Source organism: Hylobates moloch, unplaced genomic scaffold, assembly GCF_009828535.3.
Source record: "Hylobates moloch isolate HMO894 unplaced genomic scaffold, HMol_V3 SCAFFOLD_1, whole genome shotgun sequence".
NCBI lineage: Eukaryota > Metazoa > Chordata > Mammalia > Primates > Hylobatidae > Hylobates > Hylobates moloch.
The window spans coordinates 205,697,477-205,713,666 of NW_026652276.1; the positions used below are offsets into that span (position 1 = coordinate 205,697,477).

The 16,190-nt window shown below is 37.7% G+C and overlaps 1 long non-coding RNA gene across 1 annotated transcript; it reads right to left on the reverse strand.

Annotated features, from left to right (window-relative positions):
* Positions 1–1,971: 1,971 nt before the first annotated feature.
* LINC03043 (long intergenic non-protein coding RNA 3043) lies at positions 1,972–15,585 on the reverse strand. Its single transcript, XR_009212554.1, has 4 exons — positions 15,319–15,585; positions 12,591–12,647; positions 6,705–6,778; positions 1,972–2,242 (listed from the first exon to the last, which is right to left on the reverse strand). It is a non-coding gene; the product is annotated as a long intergenic non-protein coding RNA 3043 (long non-coding RNA).
* Positions 15,586–16,190: the final 605 nt, after the last annotated feature.

Below are 16,190 nucleotides of genomic sequence, written 5' to 3' on the forward strand. Positions count from 1 at the left end.
ATTAGCTAAAAACAGGGACTGTGTTTAAAAACTATTGTGTTGTAAGTGGTCCTTGCATAAGAGAGCATTATGGAAATAGAATGATTAAATATTTATAGTGATTTTCCAGGTGGTGCATTGTGTGTGTGTGTATGTATGTGTTTTATTTTCAATTTCTTATAATAAACATGTTATTCTTAAAATAAGGGACATGTAAATTTTAAAAGAATACTCTTCAGTTAGAATTAACCAAACTATTGGATTCATTAATGCTCTTCCTTCCACGCATAACACATGGACTGCCAAAGGGCTGCCCAGTCACTGACAGGCTACTCCATAGGACACTCAGGCACTTCTGCTTCCAACCCTCTCCTTGAGTGGTGTTGCTTACCAGAGTCAAAATCAGTTGTGTCTGCTTCTTTACCTGTGAAAGTCACTTGTACTTGTCATGATAATTATGCAAATTAATTAACATTATATTACAAAGTGATGAGATGTGATTATGAAAATAGAGTCATTTCTTTAAACGTTTCAGAAAGATTTGATTATTAAAGTGTTGTTAGATGTAAGAAAACTATAAAATATTATGATAAAAAGTTAAAAATGCTTATGCTTTTAGATTGCTTTATTAAGTGTTAAGTTCTCAACTTTAATGAAACTCAAACTGGAAATGTAAATGATATGTTATAGGTGTGTGGTTTATGCAAAAAAGAAGGTAAGGACATTCATTCAGGAAATATAATTCATGTTATTGGCCTCATCTGAAAAGCTTAGTGAATAAATGAACATTTATATATTTTAGATTAAAATAAGTATTTAAGGTATATATTAACTTTTCAATGATTCCTTACTTTCACTGCTTTTTAATTCTGTAACCAAATACAGATTCTAATTAAGTTAGATAAGAGAATTCCAATTACAACTATTTTACAAGCCTGGGTGTTAATCATCCTGTGGCCCCTTTCCTACTATCTCTTATACTTGAATTTCAAACCCTTTCCTGCCAAAATTTATTTTACAATCAACCATACATAGATACCCTTTGAACTTAAAACCTGAAAGAAAACAGTCCAAAAACAATTATCTTAGAAGTTCCCATAACAGATCAGCCTTTAATCCTGACTATTATTCTAAGCACTGTTATTTGTATAGGGAATTCCTTTTTTGGTCAAGTCTATACATTCACCCAGGTTTGTGGCCCCATGCAGAGTCTAGGATTATTACTCTGGTTTATAGCTTTAGAAAATTTTATAAAACAACAACAACACAATGTCTTCACCAAATTATGTAAAGTGTTACTATTTCCCATAATGGTTTGTGGGGAAAAGAAGTATACATACATATAACTATTTAAGCACTTACTAATTTAGCAAATATTTACCTGCTATCTGTTATGCAAAAAATAGTGAGGTATACTTGCATATTTACAAAAATAGAGCTATTCTATAAGGAAGCTTGATATGTCTATTGTCCTAGCTCTAGGAAATATTTATTTTGATGATTTTATTTTTTATTTTTTTTATTTTTGACACAGAGTCTTGCTCTGTCACCTAGGCTGGAGTGCAGTGGTGCAATCTTGGCTTGCTGCAACCTCTGCCTCCCGGGTTCAAGCAGTTCACCTGCCTCAGCCTCCTGAGTAGCTGGGATTACAGGTGCATGCTGCCACGCCCATCTAAGTTTTTGTATTTTGGTAGAGACAGGGTTTCACCATGTTGCCCAGGCTGGTCTCGAACTCCTGAGCTCAGGCAATCCACCCGCCTCAGCCTCCCAAAGTGCTTGGATTACAGGCAGGAGCCACTACACCCGCCTGGCTCTTTTGATAATTTTAAACCAATAGGTATGAAATAGACTATGTAAAAAGGGAAGTGAAATCTAATGGTACAGCTTAGAAAAATCCTCAGATAAAAGAATGTTTCCCAGGAAAATGAAAGCAAATGATTTAATTTTTAAAAGATGGCTAAGAAAGACAAAAAGAAAATCAAAACACCAAGGGAAATTCTCAGGATTTAGGTTAAAGGTGGTTTTAATCTACAGTTAATATCTCAAAAATTCTTCAGGATTTTCTACTAAAATTGGTACATTGAAACAATGCCTGACATATTTTCTCACTATATGTCTTCAACAATGCATGGTTGCTAATGACAGCATTTGCTCATGAGCCTTCCCTGCAGGAGAGATAAAGCCTCTGGGGTGGAGAATTTTCTACAACAGCAGACCTGCCATAGCTCATCTGTCAGGGTGAGTCAGACAGGCATTCTGCTCCCTAAGGATGACAAGAAAACAAATAAAAATAAAAGAAAATGCAAACATTTTCATAAAAGGCATTTGGCAAATTAGTAGCTGCCCTAAGGAATTCAAAGCAAGGGCAGAAACTATTAGCACTTCATTCACAAAAATCTTTTGATTTCAATATTTCAAACAGATAAATTAAACCATGTATTATGTCTTCTGATAGTTCAACTGCACAAATATATATTGTGGAAACTTGGCCAACATTACAATGATTTCATTCACACACAGCTCATGCTCATTTTTCATTTTTTTGATACAAATATTTGTCAATTTCTACTACTACAAGGCACAGTGCTAGGCACTGGGGAATGCAATGATGAGCAGAAACCAACAAGGACTGTATCTCCATCCTGCGGAGCCCACATAGTTTAATGAGGATGGGGAGGCAGGCATAGTAATTAAAAGTTCCTATAAGCACATGAGGAATTGCAGTGGCCACAGATTTGAAGGAGAGATATGTGGTGCCTAGAATCTATGATTGGAGTATTTTAACTAAACCAGAAATTGAAAACAACTTCTATAAAGAAGTTCCGAAGGACCCTTAGATATTAACTAAGCAGGGAGGGGAAAAGTTATTGTGAGCAGAGGAAACACCCATGTCCTAAGGCATGGTGGCAGGAAAGGGTATGATCATTGAGGGGGCTGAATGAAGGTCATTGTGGCTAACACAGAGAGTGCCAAGGCACTGTGGCATGAATGGGGCTGAAGACATGGGGGATCCGCATCCTAAAGGGCCTCAGAGGCATGATACAGAGTTCTGTCTCTACCCTGAGAGAGAAAGTCAATGAAGCATTTAAAGGGCATGTTTCTGCATGTGTGTGTCTGCTTGTGGGGGTGTCATGCTGTTTGAGAGACATGACATGATCAGATTTGGTTTTATTCTTTATTTAATCATCTCTTAATTTCACCAACAGACAGCTATCCTGTTAACAGTTTCTGCACATGGTAAGAGTAACTGGGGTTGAATATGAAGTGGTTTTACATCTAGAGTGTGGAAAGTACAAATAAGTCTACATAAAAAAACACTCACAAGTTTTGCATTTTTTTATGTAACACAATGCAACTGAATGGCTTTTTAAAATGTACAATTTGTATTCAGAGATAGTATAATTTGCTATTCTTAACATGAAGAGAATCAAGGAAAACCGCCTTCCTACTAAAACCAATTAAATATTTGAATCACCTTTAAGCATGTACATTACACTCTTGTTCCTGATCAATATAATGAGTAAAATATTCTGTACCCACCAGTATTAGTTACATGCAAAGAAGAATAGTGTCCCCCTTTTTTCCAGGTAACTTAGGAATAGTAAATGCACAAGAGGTTAGAAATATAAAAATTCTGAATATATTCTGGGTATGGCATGCTGAATAATGCACTGAGTAATAACATATAGAATGACAATAACAATAACTTGCTGTTATGAGAGACTTTGGTAATAAAAAGAAATCAACTCATAAAATATTATCATTTCAAGTCAATCTGGTAATATAGTAATATACCTATAGAATTAGGGACAAAATTATACATGTCATAACATTCCAGTTTTTAACTGATTGAGTGCATGTTATGTGCTAGGGTTTCCAACATTTCATATTATCTTTGTGAGTTAGTTGTTTGCAGGAGGGGAACTCACAGAGCTTGAAGCCCAGACCTGCCGAAGCCTGAGTGTGAGTAATAGAACCTCACTTCATCCCACCTCTATGTAAACACTCGAGAAGGTGCTAATTTTGTTTTGCAGTAGTTATTTGCACCTAGTGAGGAAGCAGGCATGTAGCCAGAATTTCCAGAACAGCCTAGCTGATACCATGAGGGAAAAAAAAAAAAAAAAAAACTAGAAAAAAAAAAACAACAACCAGAGAAAGGCCAACAAAGGAAGCTTCTCCTACCTGATGGTGTTCTTGCTCCATTTAGGCAGTATCATCTGAAGCTACATAATTTCACTGCAATGCTAAGGTCATATGAGAAGTCACAGCTGCCTCTGAAACCTCACTGTGCTAACTCCTGTTTTATGTGTCTGTTCTCTGTTTTTTCTGCCTAAGTTTCCTAACCATTTGCCATTAAAATCATATCTTTCTGTTGACTGCATTCCCATCCCATTGTGACAATATAGAAAGTATTACACTCATTTTATAAAGGCACTGAAGCCCTAAGTATAACAGTCACTCATCCAAATTAACCAGCAATAATAATGAGGTTCTAATAAACACAACTATGCCCTTTGCATATGAAACTGTTAGGAAAGGGCAAAACGCTGAAGACACACTTACGGGATGAAGAGAAACAAAAACCAATTCTATAAATGTGTAATCGTGACACAGTGGGGAGAAAATTTAGGTTGTTTCTTTTGATGTTACACAAGAAAATCATATATGATAATATGGACATGTTTATTTTACCATCAAATAAGCTCTATGAAAACAGGAAGTGTGCCTATTTCATTCACCTATTTAAGGCCAGCGTCCAGCAGAGCCCTGTGTGTCACTGCCACTTAATCAATACTTAAATTTTAAAATTTTAAAATGCCTATTGATTTAAATTATTTCATTACTTCATTAAGGTGAAAAAATTGTAGTTTTGTTATTTGAGGAACATAAGTGATGTTTCTGTGAGGGTGTTTTGGATGAGACTGAAATTTAAATTGGTAGACTTTGATCAAAGCAGATTGCCATCTGTGGGTGGGCCCCATCCAATCAGTTGAAGGTCTAAATAGAACAAAAGACTGCCCTTCCCAAGCAAGAGAGGATTCTGCCAGCAGACTGCCTTTAGATTTCAACTACAATACCAGCTCTTCCCTAGACCTCCTGCCTGTTGGCCACCTGCTGCAGGTTTTGAACTTGCCAGCCTCTATGATTTAGTGAGCCAGTTTTTCAAAGTAAATTTCTCTTTCTACACACACATGCACACACACACAGATACACAGCCTATTGGTTCTGTTTCTCTAGAGAACCCTGACATAATACAATTAGTATTAGCATAACTTTTTAAGGAGATGGGTATTTCAGTGTAAACAATCTTAAATGATACACACACTATTAAGATGAGGTGGAAAGAATATGAAGTAGAAAAGTCACAGGGCCAGGTCCAAGATTTCTCTATTTATTTATTCATTCACTTCTTTATTCATTATATACTTTCTGAGCATCTGTGATAACCCCAGACACTGTTTCAGGAGCTGAGGGTACAGTGGAGAAGGAGGTTGACCAGCTCCTTCCTCTTATACTTGTTTAAAACTAGTGAAATAGATGAGCAATATATAAGTCAACAATTGTATTAGTCAGAGTTCTCTAGAGAGACAGAACTAATAGGATATATGTATATATGAAGAGGAGTTTATTAAGGAATATTTACTCACACAATCACAAGGTAAAGTCCCACAATAGGCCCTCTGCAAGCTGAGGAGCAAGTAAGCCAGTTTGAGTCCCAAAATCTCAAAAATAGGGAAGCTGACAGTGCAGCCTTCAGTCTGAGGCCAAAGGCCCAAGAGCCCCTGGCAAACCACTGGTGTAAGTCCAAGAGTCCAAAAGCTAAAGAACTTGAAGTCTGATGTTCAAGGGCAGGAAGCATCCAGCACAGGAGAAAGATGAAGGCTGGAAGACTCAGCAAGTCAAGTCCTTTCAACTTCTGCCTGCTTTATTCTAGCCACGCTGGCAGCTGATTAGCTGGTGCCCTCCCAATTTGAGGGTGGGTCGGCCTCTCCCAGTCCACTAACTCAAATGTTAATCTCCTTTGGCAACACCCTCACAGACACACCCAGGATCAATACTTTGCATCTTTCAATCCAATCAAGTTGATACTCAATATTAACCATCACAAGTAAACAGACAAGTTACTTTCAGAAAGTAAAGAAAAAATAAAACAGGCAGATATGATATAGAATTATTTAGATTGGATAATCAAGGAAGGCTTCTCCAAAGAGGTAACTTTTGAGTAGAAAGATGACTAGAAATAAGAAGCCAACCATGCCAAGATCTGGAGTCAGAGCATTTCAGGCAGAGGAAACAGCAAGCACTAAGGCCTAGAGGCAGGAGAGTATTTGCCCAGAGTACTTGAGACAAATTCCTTGGACTCTCTGAGCCATGGGTCCTCATCTGTAAATTAATGGTGATGAGACATACTTTAAGAGTTGTTGTCAAAATGAGATAATGTTTATAAGGTCTGAAGCACAACTATGGCATATAACAAACTAGAGAAATGGTCATTATTAAGGGAGTGTATAGTAGAAAGGTATAATTTAAATTGGGAGTAGGGGAGCATACAGAAATGACTTTCAAGGAAATTTGAACTAAACTCTGAAGGATGAACCAGAGGAACCAGAGACTGTCAGATGGTGAAGGAGGAGAATATTCTAAGCAACATTAACAACACACCTGTACACCATGCACGCACACACGTGTGGTCATGCACACACACACATCACACATATCCTTACTTCACTGTGGTTTTGTTGCTGGTGAGCAGGTACAGATTCTTGACTTCACCGCACAAAAGAACTTGAGAGCGAGCCTAAAGTAAGAGTAAGCACAGTTTATTTATTGCAAAGCAAAAGTACACTCTGAGAGGCAGAGCAAGCCACTCAGAGGGAGACAGCAGCTAGTGCCTCAAAGGAATTCCTTTTATGGGAGCTGTACATATATTTTCATAAAATACGACCTGGGAAGGTCAAATACGCAAAGGCAGACCTGCAGCTGAAGCATGTGCTTACCTGTAACACACATCGCATGTATCATGCCCTAACACAAATCATGTGTATCATTAGCATATAAAATCTACACCCAGGGGTGCTTTTTCTATTATTAAAATGAGGAAAAGTTTACTAAAAGCTAAACCTTGATTCTAGCTGCATATGCAGGACACCAGAGAAGCCCTTGGCCATCCCCTTTCCTTTCTCCTCCCCCTTCCCTACCCCCAAGGCAGGAATTTGTACCTAATAGCTTCTTGGGCTCTTGGTGCTGATTGGTTGGAGAATGGAGAAACTCCATCAGGAATAAAAAACTTTTGTTCTCTTTCCCAGGCCACACTGGATGTCAGGAACTTGTAACCAACTGGTTGGTGGTCTGCTGGTATCCTGTAGGACTGCTTACCTTGCAAAAGAGGTGCTGATGCACACCAGGATGCAAAGGATGTAGAGCTGTCTGTGGAGGGGCCCGTGGGGCTTCACACAAGGGGACAAGTCAGTATGGCCCCTGATATGATTTGGCTCTGTGGCCCCAACCAAATCTCATCTCAAATTATAATCCCCACGTATCAGAGGAGGGGCATGGTGGGAGGTGATTGAATCATGGGGGCCGACTTCCCCCTTGCTGTTCTCGTGATAGTGAGTGAGTTCTCATGAGATCAGGTTGTTTAAAAGTGTGTGGCACTTCCCCCTTCTCTCTTTCTGTTCTGCTCCTCCACGATAAGACCTACTTGCTTCCCCTTCGCCTTCAGCCATGATTGTAAGTTTCCTGAGGCCTCCCAGCCAGGCTTCCTGGACAGCCTGCAGAACTATAAGTCAATAAACCTCTTTTCTTCATCAATTACCCAGTCTCAGGTAGTTCTTTATAGCTGTGTGAAAATGAACTAATACAGCTCCCTAATCTTACTTATCCTGCCTCAGTTTGACTGTTGTTTTTAAATTAAAATCACCCTACTTTGAAATTAGAAGGAAACCACAGAATTTTATTAATTTACATACCAAATATTTTAAAACTCACAGGTCTACTTTATATTGCTCACAATGCAGGAAGAAAAAAGGAAAAAGGGAAAGTGAGAGAGAAAAATATAGAACATGAATGGCAGAGAGAAAAAGCCAAGAAACACATGGAGAACAATGATAGAGGAAGTAAGCGAATCAAGAGGCAATTGAGGCAGGAAGAAGAGTGTTGACTTAGGGAGAGATGGAGATGATGGTAGAGGGAAGAAGAGGCCAAAAAGGCGGAGAAGGAGGAAGCCATGAAAGACACATCCCTGGACTCAGGAAATAAATCACCCAGTTGTCTGGAGCTGAGCAGACAAGGCAAAATGGCAGCATGCTAACCTTGAAAACATTCTGGAAAAAATTGCTTAATAAAATGTATATATTAGTTTCTGAAAAAATTATCTTTGACATTCTGACTGAAGGAATTCATGTTCCTCATTCAATATGGAAATAAAACAAAATGTATTTCCATGTGACAGAAATATTTCTCACGTAACAATTTTCTTCCTTTTAATTCAAGAAACCAGGAAGGAACTTTGCCATGAGAAAAATGGAAGAGGATTTTTACTGGCCTATCACTCATAAACTATTTTTCTTCCCCATTTCTTATCCTTTACTTTCTATTTCACCATACTGCCTTATCTGGTCATGTGTGTATGTATCTCTATCTATCTATCTATCATCTATCTATCTATCTATCTATCTATCTATCTATCTATCATCTATCTATCTATCAATATATGCTTTCATTTTTCTTACTTTTCCCTCAAAACGTACATGCCCTCTTCAATTAATTTGTGAATGTTAGAAATCTATTAAAACATACCATCATTGGCTGGGCGCGGTGGCTCCCACCTGTAATCTCAGCACTTTGGGAGGCCGAGGTGGGCAGATCATGAGGTCAGGAGATCAAGACCATCCTGGCTAACACGGTAAAACTCTGTCTCTACTAAACATATAAAAAATTAGCCAGGCATGGTGGCACGCGCCTGTAGCCCCAGCTACTCAGGAGGCTGAGGCACGAGAATTGTTTGAACCAGGGAGGTAGAGGTTGCAGTGAGCTGAGATCATGCCACTGCACTCCAGCCTAGGTGACAGAGCGAGACTCCATCTCAAAAAAAAAAAAAAAAATCAAAAAACAATAAAAAAGTTATTATTTCAACATGATAACCTATGTTTACTGATTGTTTTTATTTATTCCTGAGAAAAATTAATATGAACTGTTTATCACAACTCAATATCAACCCTGACTTTATTTTTAGCTCATTGCTGAAACTAAGAAATGTCCATTGACTTTCTGAAAGCAATAGCATAATGCTTCTACTTTTGTCATTAATGACAGTGATTGTGATAGATGAGCACCTCAAAGTTTCTGTGCATAAACACAGAACTCAGAAAATTGTTCTTTAAAAAAATATACCCACCTGTTATTAACATAGTCACTACGTAAATAGTTACTCAGTCTTAAGAGGAGTATGCAACCTCACTAACTATCATTGTTTACTAAAATAAATATTTCCATGCTATCCATAATGCTTTTAGTAAAAAAGGGAGGCTCATAACAATTGTAGTGCAAATTAAAGCTGAATTTAAAAAACGCATAATTCTAATTGTTGAATTCTGAAAACAAATAGCCCAAATCATTCCTTTTTTTTTTTTTTTTTTTTTTTTTGTATTTTAGAACTCTCGAGAGATATGTGAAGGAAGGGATCCAGAATCCAAAGTAAAAGTCCACCACATATTCAGAGCTGTGGCATCTTCCACCTCCTAGAACCTTACCCAGGAGTAAAGGCTTTCCTAACTCAGCAGCCTTAATGACTTGCTCAGAGGAAGCTGGTCCAAAAGGAGCTCTCCAGGTTAGTGTAGTTTGTCCCTAAGCAGACTTGAGATGGTAGGCTGAGAGTGCATTTGGATGGGCTTACTAAATGGAAAGCCTTCCTTTTTTTTTTTTTTTTTTTTTTTGAAGTTCTGAGTGGATGCTGTAACTTTAGTCTTCCTCCAGAACTATTTGGAATCTCTGAAAACCGTCATAAACTCAAGAAAGGACCTAACTATGTTTCTCATGGTCTCCAAACATAGCATTGCCAAGATGCTGCTTGAACTTGTAGGGTGTTTTCTCTGACTGGGCTGCCTTCTGGCACCTGATTTTTTTCTGCAAGATTAGTCCAGAATACTGTGGGGAAGAGCTCCCTCTCCTGCCTCGCAGAAGGTAATGCTACTGGATATGATTGCCTGAGTAGGCTAACTGCTTCCAGAAGCCAAACTGTTTAATTTGATCACGTGAAGTTTGCACTTTAGTTTGGATAGATCTTTTCTATCCTTGGTTTGTAAGTCCAAGTTTTATATATAAACAAATGCATAATTAAAACATCCATTCTAGATTGCTTGTATAAACAAAATGTATAATTTGCACATTGACTACAGATTTTCTTCAGAAAAACAACAATTACTTCGTATGTGCTTTTGGAACTAATAGAAATCTGTTCAGCTGTGATTTATATGCACTTCCAAAGTGAGATTGTTACAGAGGAAATTGTGGCAGTTAATCAACATGCAAATGACATGTTTATGTATGACTTAAAATGGATTTTGACAGAAGTATGAATGCCAAATTTAAATCTTTTGCCTTGCAATGAAAATTACACAAACCACAGAAAGATCTGACTTACCTATAGAAATATTGAAGTTGAGTTTTAATTAATACTTGCCAGATTAATACTTTTCACTTGTTGATAACAGGTCAAATATGAAATAGAAAACTCAAAATGCTAGAAGTAAAAAAACACTTTTTTACTCAAAACCTTTCCTGTCACCTTCATCTACAACATGTTATGTTATTCATTCTAGTAAATAGTTTTTAGGCATGTCTTCAGAATTTAAATGAGTATATCTATGATATGGTTTGGCTTTGTGTCCCCACCGAAATCTCATCTTGAATTGTAATCCCATAATCCCCACGTGCTATGGGAGGGACCCATGGGAGGTAATTGAATCGTGGGAGCGGTTTCCCCCATGCTGTTCTTGTGATAGTCAGGGAGCTTTCATGAGATCTGATGGTTTTATAAGCGTCTGACATTTCCCCTCCTGGCCCTCATTCTCTCTCCTGCCACCCTCTGAAGAGATGCCTTCTGCCACGATTGTAGGTTTCCGGAGGCCTCCCTAGCCATGCAAAACTGTCAGTCAATTTCTTTTCCTAATAAATTACCCAGTCTCAGGTATTTCTTCACAGCAGTGTGAGAACAGACTAATACAATCCAAGTGGCCATACTGACAGAATTATTTTTCTCTGTTTATAAATATTTGAAGAAGTACTACAGTTTCTGAATCTCAAACATGAAAGTTCTTTTCACATTTATTAGGAAATTTACAAGGTTTTAAATAAAAGAAAGGAGTTGTTATGAAAAAGAATGAGATGAAAACAGAAACAAAAAAAGTAATTAAAGCAGTTCTCAGTAATGTCCCTCACCTGTGCTTTATTTCGCACACTGAATTGGAAAATCCCCAGATTAATATGAATTAACATTTATTGAGTGTTCCACAAATGTTGGCTACTATTATCTACTAGGCACGGTGCTGATTGCATTACATTCCTTATCCCCTTTAAACCTCAAGACTTCAAGGAAATTTAAGCAAATTGAGGCCAAAAGAGTTAAATAACTTGACCAAACTCACACTGCCAGGAAGTGGTGGAGCTGTATTTTCAGCTAAGGTCTGGCTCCAGACCCCATGGTATTAACCACTACCCTGTATATTTCAGACTAAATGATTTATTAACAACTATGATTTCTCTGACAATGCTTTGACATTTCTTTTCCTTTTTTTTTTTTTAGACGGAGTCTTGCTCTGTCGCCCAGGCTGGAGTGCAGTGGCGCGATCTCGGCTCACTGCAAGCTCCACCTCCTGGGTTCACGCCATTCTCCTGCCTCAGCCTCCCGAGTAACTGGGACTACAGGCGCCCGCCACTACGCCCGGGGCTAATTTTTTTGTATTTTTAGTAGAGATGGGGTTTCACCGTGTTAGCCAGGATGGTCTCGATATCCTGACCTCGTGATCCGCCCGTCTCGGCCTCCCAAAGTGCAGGGATTACAGGCGTGAGCAACCGCGCCCGGCCGCTTTGCCATTTCTTGAGTACACTACTGGTTAATGAATTTTGTGTGGAACTGAAGTTAGAGTTAACAGAGCCAGGATAGCATATAAAATGCCAACAAGAAAAGAGCCCCAAAAGGAGAAATATTAGCTTTTGATGTGAGAGACAACAGAGAGTCAAAAGAGGGTAAGTAGAACGAAGACAAGTGAATTTGGTCAGATCTGGGCAGAGATTAACTTAAATGACAAGGCTTCAGTATAGAGAATGGGATGGGTGTAAGAAAATTCTATACATATACATATGTAAATATATATGTATATAACGTAGTTATGAGGTGGAGAAGAAAAAAATAGTAATCAAAAAGGTGAAGGTGGAAAGAAGGAAAAGAGAAGAAAAAAAGAGTAAAATGTATTTAGAATTTTCCACGGGATAAGCATTTTTATGTCAATGCATATAATTTTCATATTAACTGCCAAGCACATAATAACTTAGAATACTTTCTCTCATTTTTAAAGATGAAAGTACTAAACAACATTTTGGAGAAGACTTACCTGATAGAGTTTGAAGAGCCAAGACTTGAACTCACATCCTTTGATTCCAGTGCTGCCCTGTGGGTTTAAGCATAAAGAGGGAGGGAACTATAGAGAGATATCCTAGATGATTTTGAATAGATATCATTTGGTTGCTTTTATTGAAAGTATTTTGGATATTACTTATAGTTATGATACATATTTATTAAACAAAATGGAAAAAACATTTTCTAAAATTTCCTCCTGTTTGTTGCATTCATTTTAAGAGAAAAATATTTATACTTTTCTTGTTGTGAACTGGAATGCATTTTTATAATTCTGAAAATGAACTTTTTCATTTCTGTTTACACCATCATAGAAAGGGAGAATTATGCTTGAAACAGAGTCTGTCAGGCATTGGTATAGATCCCTTTCTGCATCATTTGGGTCCAAAGGAAGAGGAAAAGGGATAAATCATGACCAGCTAAGAGATCCAATAAATTGGAGGAAATTAGGAGGTGCACACTTTTTGTTTGGAGATACTATTTTCTTTGTTTTGCCTGACAGCCCAAAATTATCTAAGATAGGGGTGTGTGTGTATGTGTGTGTGACCTGAAAACAGTAAGTCAGGAGTATGCACCATGATCATTGTGTCCTGGGCACCAGATAAGGTCCAAGCTCCCCAGATGGTGAGCGCCAAGGGTTACATTGAGATCTCCACTTATTCCCAGATACACTTGCTATGAGGTGGCAGGTTAGGTTTGGTCTTCTTTCGCTCCTCTTTTACTTGCTCTACATGGGGTAGAAATCTCCCAACGTTTGTGGAGAGTGACTGTCACTATTTCATACTTAACCGCACTGGTGAAGAGTTTATTTTCCTTTAAAATTGTTTTTATTTTTGTTAAATAACCACTTTGTCATTTTAATGGCAATCTGCATAGAGGGAGTTAGATATGCGCTAATGTTGTCATCTTAAATCTAAGTTAGTTTTGAGGGAACCATTATCACACATTTTGAATGAAGTTAACATCATTCAAAACTAACATATGTGGGAAATCCTTTAAGTGATTGTGTTTTGCAAATTTGCAAACCTAGAGTATATCTCAAAATACTCTAAAGTACATAGCCTTGCATTCATGAAAGAATCAGATTTTCAGTGAGGGATTTTATTTTCCTTCAAATAAATGGATTTAATGTTTCTCTTAATTATATGTCACAAATTGGACTAAAATCTCACAGGGCCTGCCTATACAGGAATCTAAACAATACCAGTTTGTAGAGTCCAGGGGAATGTAAGAAAAATATTTTTTTCCTTTAGGTATTTATTGAAATAACATGCCATTCAAGGGATTCATTTTTAAGTTATTTAAATAATTTTAAGGAGGAAGTCAAATCCTATACAAACTAATAAATTATAAGCAAATATTTATGAAAGTTCATTTCACTGCCTATGGGAAGGTCACTCTTCCTCTCTTACTCGATTTGTTCTATACTACTAAGAAAGAAACACTGAAGTTCCCTGTGGATGGATAATCAGTATATGCCCACAAAGACTGGAAATCATGTTGTTTGGAGACATACATCTACAGCCTCACAACTAATCCAAAAGTCACAGACATACATTTGTTGACTGCACTTCCTTCCCTTTCTCAAGATTTCCATTTCTCATCTCTCCTTTGAACCCATATTCTTCTTTTCTGGTCCTCATCTCCACATGTTTCTTTGGTCTATTTAGTTTTTTCTTCAGGTAATCTCTCAGTTTTTCAAGCATCTTTATTGTGTATTTTTCTGTTAGTCTCTCTTCTCTTTTACATAATCTGACATTTATTCTTTCTCTTTTTTGCCCATTATATTATCTGCCATTTCTATCTCTTATTAAACCAAACTAAATATGGCCTGAGAAGGACTCCATACTTCTATATTTGCGTCCTTGTGGATGAACTGCAACCTAACTGAATACGTAGACAAGATTGAAAACTTAAGAGTATGCCCTGTAATAATCACTGAGTCTTGGCCAATCCCAGCAGCCATATTTCAACCAGTTATACACTGCCGAGCGTTCAAACTGTGTTCAATAAGGCAAACGCCAAGCTGTAACCAATCCAGCTGTTTCTGTACCTCACTTTAGATTTCTGTACCTCACTTTACTTTTTTTGCCTATAAATTTGTTCTGGCCATGAGGGACCCCTGGAGTCTCTCTGAATCTGCGGTGATTCTGGGGGCTTCTCGATTCACGAATCGTTCATTGCTCAATTAAACTCCTTTACATTGAATGTGGCTGAAGTTTTTCTTTTAATACTCCTATCCTTATTGTCCCCATTCTCTCCTTTATAATTTCAACCACCCACTTTATCCCTCTCCTCTTTCCCCCAAGGATAAAGCACTCCTGTAATTCCACTTTACCTCCCATGATAAGTAGATTCCACTGCTGTTTTTTTCTTTGTTTGTTTTTGGTTTTGCTTTGGCAATTCTCTTTCTTTCCCAAGGAATAGAAAACATTTAATTCAGAAACAACATTCAAATTATCATTTGATCTAGTAAGTATTATTGGCATTTGTTAACTTTTAATAAAAGGATATTTTAACCATATAAATGCATTTTATATATATATATATATATATTCTAGAGCAGAGCTCTCAGTCTTGTTGCTGATGAGAAGCATTTTGTTCTCCATTATAAAAGATACTCTTTCTCTGAGACACACACATCACGCTTCCTTGACACAAGCCAGCCTTCGCTTTATTGCCATTGTCTTAGTTTCTGATCATACCTCCATGTTTGTCAAAGAATAGATTTCTGCTTCATCCTGCATGAATTCAGGAGCCTTGGTACAAACCCTCTCTGCTCCCATTACTTCCAGTAACTTTCACCATCACTCTCAGGAAGCCCTCTCTCAGAAGCAGACTTCCGCCTGCTTCACTTTAACGTCTCTCAAGTTGGATACCCAGCATGGTCCTCCTACTGAAACAAGAGTGCCAGCTATACCAACAGAAAATCTTTTTACCTGCCTAGCTGATTTGGCTCAAAATTGAGGAGCAGAGAGCCCAACTCTGAAGTGAAAGCAGAAACACTGGGCAGTGAATGACAAAATTAGCTTTGCTCTCAGTGGTTTCTGACAACCCCGTGGCAGGACTGGGGTGGAAGGAGGAAGGAGATAAAGCCTAAAACCTTAATACAGCTTGGATCCCAGAGTACTAAACCATCGGAGCAAAGGTGAATGAGAAGTAAATCCTCTCCTTTAGAAAAGGATCAAAAAGAAATATGTCTGTCCAGAACTTGGTGCCTCCTTAGAAGATTTATAACCATTAGCAAGCTTTCTCGTGAGTCTTTAGTTCAAATTTTCACCATTTTTCTTGTCTGAAGAAAGTTTGAGGGGAAATTTTAAGTTAAGTTAGTCCTGGCTTTAGTTTTCTAAAAATAGAACTTCAAGATATTGAAAAGATAAACCCTAAAATGAAGAAACCCAGAGAAAGGGTTATACAGCAGATTTGTATAGCTGAAAAGAGAATGATTGAATCTGCAGGGAAAAGAAATTATCCAGAATGTGAAAGCACAAGTAGGAAAAGTAAATGACAGAGTAAAAGAAATATGCAGCTATTCAAAGTTCTAGAAAGAATAGCAGAGACATTGGAAGAGATGGTG